Source organism: Perna viridis, chromosome 4 (assembly GCF_037379345.1).
Source record: "Perna viridis isolate PV_CMFRI_1.1 ecotype Kerala chromosome 4, ASM3737934v1, whole genome shotgun sequence".
NCBI lineage: Eukaryota > Metazoa > Mollusca > Bivalvia > Mytilida > Mytilidae > Perna > Perna viridis.
In genome coordinates, this window is record NC_142448.1 from 36,449,795 (window position 1) to 36,456,197 (window position 6,403).

A 6,403-nucleotide genomic window follows, 5' to 3' on the forward strand; every position below is an offset into this window, starting at 1 on the left:
GTTGACAGCTTGTTCAATATTCCTGTATAAGTAATAGGCAACAATATGTGATAATTTAAGTGTATCGACTAGACATGTCCGCCCTAGTAAATTATAGTTAAGTTCTTTTAATTGGTTCGTCTTTTAAGACTAATGCAATTTCTAGGACAAATAAAGGTTTTTATAATTGTCTCCTTTTTAATTTTAACAGTCGTGTTACTTACTTTTTTATATTTCTTATATCTTTTGTACTAAATGTACGTTATCTATAAATCGACTTTGTCTTGTGCATTAGATGTGAAATTCCCAAATCTATATTCATTAAAAATTGATTTTCAAGAAGGCAAAGATCATACAACTTTCTTTCGTATTGGCAAATTATTAAGTCGAAATTAAATTTATCCCTGAATTTAATTAGAGTAGTAATTGTAAAGACATAGGGGACAACTCTTAGTATGCCAAATTATCAGAGCAAAGCAAAAACTATCTGGTTCTGAGCGTTTTTAAAGGTAAAACGTACATAAATAACTTATACGACGTTTTTTCTCACACTGCATAGACCATTGTGAAATACAAAAAGAGATCGAAAGAAATAGATAGTAACTTGTGTAGAGGTACGGCTTCCGGAATTTTCATGTTCAATTAGTTATAAATACATAATATCAAAATGTCAAAAAGTATTTTTAGTTTTGTAGTTTGTATACCTCCGTAAAAATGTAATCCGACAATTGATTTTGAAATGTATGTGCTTAGATCCACATAAAAAATTCTTTCAGTTAGAGTACAATCAATTTTCAAAGGATTACCAGATTACTTTTACCTATCGATGACGTCAAATATGTTTCCAAAGTAGAAAAACGTGAAAAATATATATATACCTTCTAAAGCGTCGATAGCATGCTTTCCGTTCCCGATCTACGAGACAGAAGTAAATCGTTTAATTGAATTTAGATTTTGAAAGTACGGTTACATGTGAGATTATAAATTGCCTTAGCAATTTAAAAGTGAATATGTTGTTTTATAAATTGGGCTAGGTTAAAAAAAAAGGACTTGTAATTATGGTCCCGACATTCCATACTGTACTAAATTGATACGATAGTAGAGACTAGAAATTATTGAAAATAACAGTATAAATTGTATTGGGTGCAAATGAGAAACAAATGTTACGCAAACGTACCAATGTTTTGGCAATTAATTCAAATGTATACCAAAAGGAATTCGTTTTGTTTATATAAATTAATGAGGAATTATTAGCAAACTAGATCAGATTAAAATCATTCTTCGAGACCAAACATCTGGTGTACTTGCAATATCAGAAAGCAAGTAAGATAACCCAATCGATGACACCGAAAGTGCATCAAAGGATATCGAATGTATAGAAAAGCTAGGAATCGACATGGCGGCAGAGTTCTGTTTTTATTAAAAGAGAAATTGTCTGTAACAAATGCCTCGTTTTGCAAAAATCTCGAAATGCTTAGTTTGGAGTTAATACAATGAATTCATCACAACTGACAGTGCGAGTTGTTACAGACCACCGATTGCCAAAATCGAATGGTATGACGTTTTTGAAACATCCATGGAAGCAGCTATATTAACTGAAAAGGACATTGTCTTGAGAGTGGGCGATTTTAATGTTGATCAATTTAAAGACTCAAAAATGAAAACCCTCACGGAAACGTGCAATCATCAGCAATTGATCACTGAACCTACTAGAGTAACAAAGGACACAAGTACATTAATAGTTAATATTTACATTAGTGACTACCAGAGCTGTACTTTATCCGGTATGATACCATTCGGCGTACGTGACCACCATATTACGTACGCGGTGCGTAAAAAGACGACGCACTTACCGAGACAACACACGCCAATCTTTTACAGATAGTACAAATATAAAAACGAGGAACAACTTCATAAGGATATGCGAGATGTTAAAAGGGATGCCATCAATAATTTGTAAAATACTGACGAAATTTTGACACATTTGAAGCAAAATTCATCGATATAATAGACATGTATTTGCCGCATAAAGAAATAAGAATAAAGGTACAGTCTGAAAAATGGATTTCTGAGGAAATATTAACTGAAATGCACAGTAGAGACTATCTATACTCACGCACTTTGATATCTAATAACGATATGGACTGGAAACTATTCAAAGCATCCAAGTGTAGTGTCAAACATAACACGAGCTAAGCGATGCTATGTTGATGAAGGCATTAATCCAAGTAGCAACAATCCAAAGGCATGTGGTCAACGCTTACATAATGTCTTCCATCAAAATCTAGGAATCAAGATTTTTTTTTGTATTGTTTTTAGTGTCTGAGCAAAGTGTAAGATCAATACGTTCATTTGATTTAATAACACCGATGGTAAGTTGAACGTTTGGGCTCGACCGATTAAAAAGTGCAATTATAGCTTCACAAACAGTATGTAACTGTCCGAATTGACAATAATTGCTTAACGTTACTGAATTACTGGTGCATTTAATTCACTTCTATTTTGATTTTTGAATTTGTTTTTGTTAGGTGGGGTGTGCTAAAGTTTGTCATTTTCTTATTTCAAAATGTCTCATGTAATCTTTTTAAAACACTAACTCAGTGACATTGTCTTTCATACACAGTGTACCTGTTCTTATCTAAATACATACAACATTGTAAGCTTGCTATTTTTGAAATGCTTCTGTTTTTACTCAAAGGGCTACATAATGCACTTTGTCCTATGGATAGTCTTCTCTATCCTTTTTATATCAATCTATGTAATCAGTTACCCTACCTGTGCACCTGGTCCATGCTCCCAGTTTTTAGTGGAGTCTGAGTTGTTATTTGCTTTTGTTACTTTGTATGTATGATTTTAGTTACTTTATGTTCTTTGTTGTGTATGTCTGTTTTCCATGTCTGGTCTTTGTCCCTGGATTACATTCTTTTAATTACCGCTATAATCTTGGTTCCCTTGATTACTCTGTCAACTAACTTGGTTTGATTAGTTTGGTATTTATTTCATTTATATGTGTCAAATAAATTATTGAAGGTGCGTAATGTCACGATATCAAGATGCCACGGTAAAAGAACCCTGCTGTGGTATTCGATAGGAGTGGGAACCTTTGCGCTCTGCCACAGAAGGCAAGATTGCCCGACCTTACCCATCCCTCCCTTTTATCTTGTGGCAGTCGAGGTTTGTCGATCCTGTTATCCTTGTGTCCCATCCCTTTCTTCATTTTATCATCATCATTTCATGTTCATTTTATCATCCCTTTCATGTTCATCGCCTGAATACAACTGAAATATTGCTGCTCGGCGTTAAACCTCAACAATCAATCAATCAATCAGCCGTCTAAAGCTGTCGCCAGAACGCATTACGAATGTTTTTAACCATGATTTATCTGACGATATGCAGATGGCTGAGTTAGCGTACGAGGCTGCCAATACTTCAGGCTACTAAGATTAAAAACACAGGAATATCGACGATTCGACATGGTATATTAAACCAATAATAATAGATGCAAATTATTTGTTTAGAATTTTTTACAAGTAAACATAAAATTAAATCGATCGAAGTTAATACAAATATTTATTTAAGTTCAAACGAACATCTATTGCCTATTTCAGACTGAAGTTCAAAATAAGAGGTAGGTTGTTTGGCTTTTGGTAAACATTTTTTAATATGTTACTTATATAGAATTTTGTCGTTCACATTGTTCTGTCCCAACACATGTTTTTATTTTTCCATTTTTTTTTCAATTAGTAGTGTGTAAATATTTTGTTTCGTTTTGTTTTAATTTTCTGGGGAGCTGACAAAAAAAGCATGACATAAACAAATCCACAACTTCCTGTACTGAAACAAGTTGAGAACAGAACGATTTCCCTTGCTGATACCCATGGCGCTTTGAGTAGATGTCGAAGTGGTAATTAGTATCATTTTCCGTTTGAATGCATTTTTTATTCATTGACATCCGAGTTAATCATTCATTTTCATTGAATTGTTTAGATTTTCAATTTCTTTCATTCCTGTTTCATGTTGAAAAAAAAACTTAGACATATGATACCGGATTAATTATAGTTTATCGCTATTTTGTTTAAAATCCCTTTGATCTTGCTATACGATAATTTTCAATCTAACGCCAGTCTCTTTGTTTACTGCGTATGAAATAATGGCTAATTTGAGGCAATATTGTCTAGTCTACAATGGAAAATCATTAAATACAGTAACTTACCCGATTAGCGTAATTAAATCCTAAAATTATTCCACAAATTGTAAACGCGACCGTCATATAGAGATTTTTTTTAAAATGATGTGTAATGATTGCACTTGCTTGAATACAAAATAGATGAGATTTTGAAAAAAAGTGCAGACAAAGTTGTAATAATGATTCATCAAAGTTAGCATGTCTAGATGGAGGATCTGCAATAGTTTTTGAATATGCCACAGGAAGGTGTTATTCATTATTGCTATCAAGTAAGACTACGATAACCATACCTGAGAATATTATTTGATGATATTGTACATAAAATTAGTTGCAAGATAATTCAACTTACCTTCAATTTTTTAAGCATAAATTTCAAAGGGGTGGTCAGGCCATAATACGGAAAACCTGACTACAAACCATAATGGTTCACAGTGTTGGGAAAGATGCTACGTTCCTCGCACCCTGTTGTGGTAGGAGTAGCAACCTTTGCGCTCCGCCACAGGAGGATAATTTGCCCGACCTACCCATCCCTCCTTTTTTCTATTTGCAATCAAACTTTGTCGACCCTATCACCCTTTTGTCCCATCCCTTTTTCCATATCATCATTTCATGTTCATTTTATCATCCATTTCATTTTCATCGCCTAAATATAGCCGAAATGTTGCTACCCGGGCTTTAAACCCCAACAATCGAGAACAATCAATCAATCAACTACGTCATCACCGATCTCCACTCCAGTCATCGAGTCATTGCGTCATCGATATCACAACCGGTTTGATTAGTTGATCCAATACCAGCTATTTTTTTGTATGAATGACATCAACAAGTATTTAATTGATCAACAATATGAATAACAACTGTAAACATGGTAAGCGTAGTAAGCGTGGCGTGGGAGTCTTCACGCCACATTTTAGTTTCCCGGATCGTGGCGATAAATTACACAAATTTTTAACCACTCGCTTGTGCGGCTAGCACTCTTCTAATAGTCATGTGGTCCTGGTTAAAATCAATATTAGCCTAGGCCGAAATAACATATTGGACTATTTAGTCAATTAAGGTATAATTGCGAAAGGTTTTCCATATTGTTCCTCGATTAGCAATATTGGCTTTCGGCTAGGCCTCAGTCAAATATGGCTTGTTTCGGACCAACAACTAAGCCAATATGGAGAACTTTACGCAATAATACTATATAATATACAGCATTTCATTAAGTCACACAAAGAGACGATATTTAGGATATCTTTTTCTTCATTTGATTTTCTGTCCTACACTTCAGCGCCACTTAAACAGGCTAAATATTTTCATATGATTTTCACCTGAATTAACATATGCATTTTGTGACTAACTTAAGGTAAAATTCATGAAAATTTAAATCAAACTTTCCCATCAACTGTCATTGTAGCAATATATTCATGTTTAATACGTGTGAAAGAGTAATCAAGGGAACCAAGGTTATAGCGGTATTCAAAAGAATGTAATCCAGGGACAAAGACTAGACATGGAAAACAGACACACAATATACGGAGTTAGCCAGATATTAGCCAATATTGCTAATCGAGGAACAATATGGAAAACCTTTCACAATTATACCTTAATTGAATTATCTAATTGTAATAAACTGGGAAAATTCAATAAAACACTGCTGTCTAATGTAATTATTTTATATAATGTGCGATTTACGTGAATTTCACGAGGGATATTTCTGTATTTTGAACTTTGCTATAGTACTATAAGTAATGTGAGTACTACGTACTTATCCTCGACTGAACCTACAAAGAGGTAATATCCGGTCAGCGAATCAAAACTTTATCATATAGCCTTGCTGGTAGAGTGTTCAAAACTGCCATATCCGGTGCAAGCGATGGTGCCATAATTGTCATAATGGAACAGAACAAGAAAAGTTCGAGTGCCGTTCCCAGAACGACAATTAATTTGCCCTCTTAATCTAACACAGGAAGTAATATGAATGATTTCATTTCCTTGCATTATGAAATATCTGATCCGATGGTGCAGTGTATCACATATAGTACTTCCATTTTGAGACCCACAACATTTGTATCTATAAACGAATTACCCTTTAGACTCGGAAATTATCATTAAGAGACTCTTTGATAATTAAATAACTCTTTCATGTATGAATCAGACAAGGAAACAAATCCTGTATTAGCTCATTTTAGCGACGGTCTGAACGTTTCCTTAAGGAGACTGAAAACATTTTTGTAGAAATGTATTTAAAAC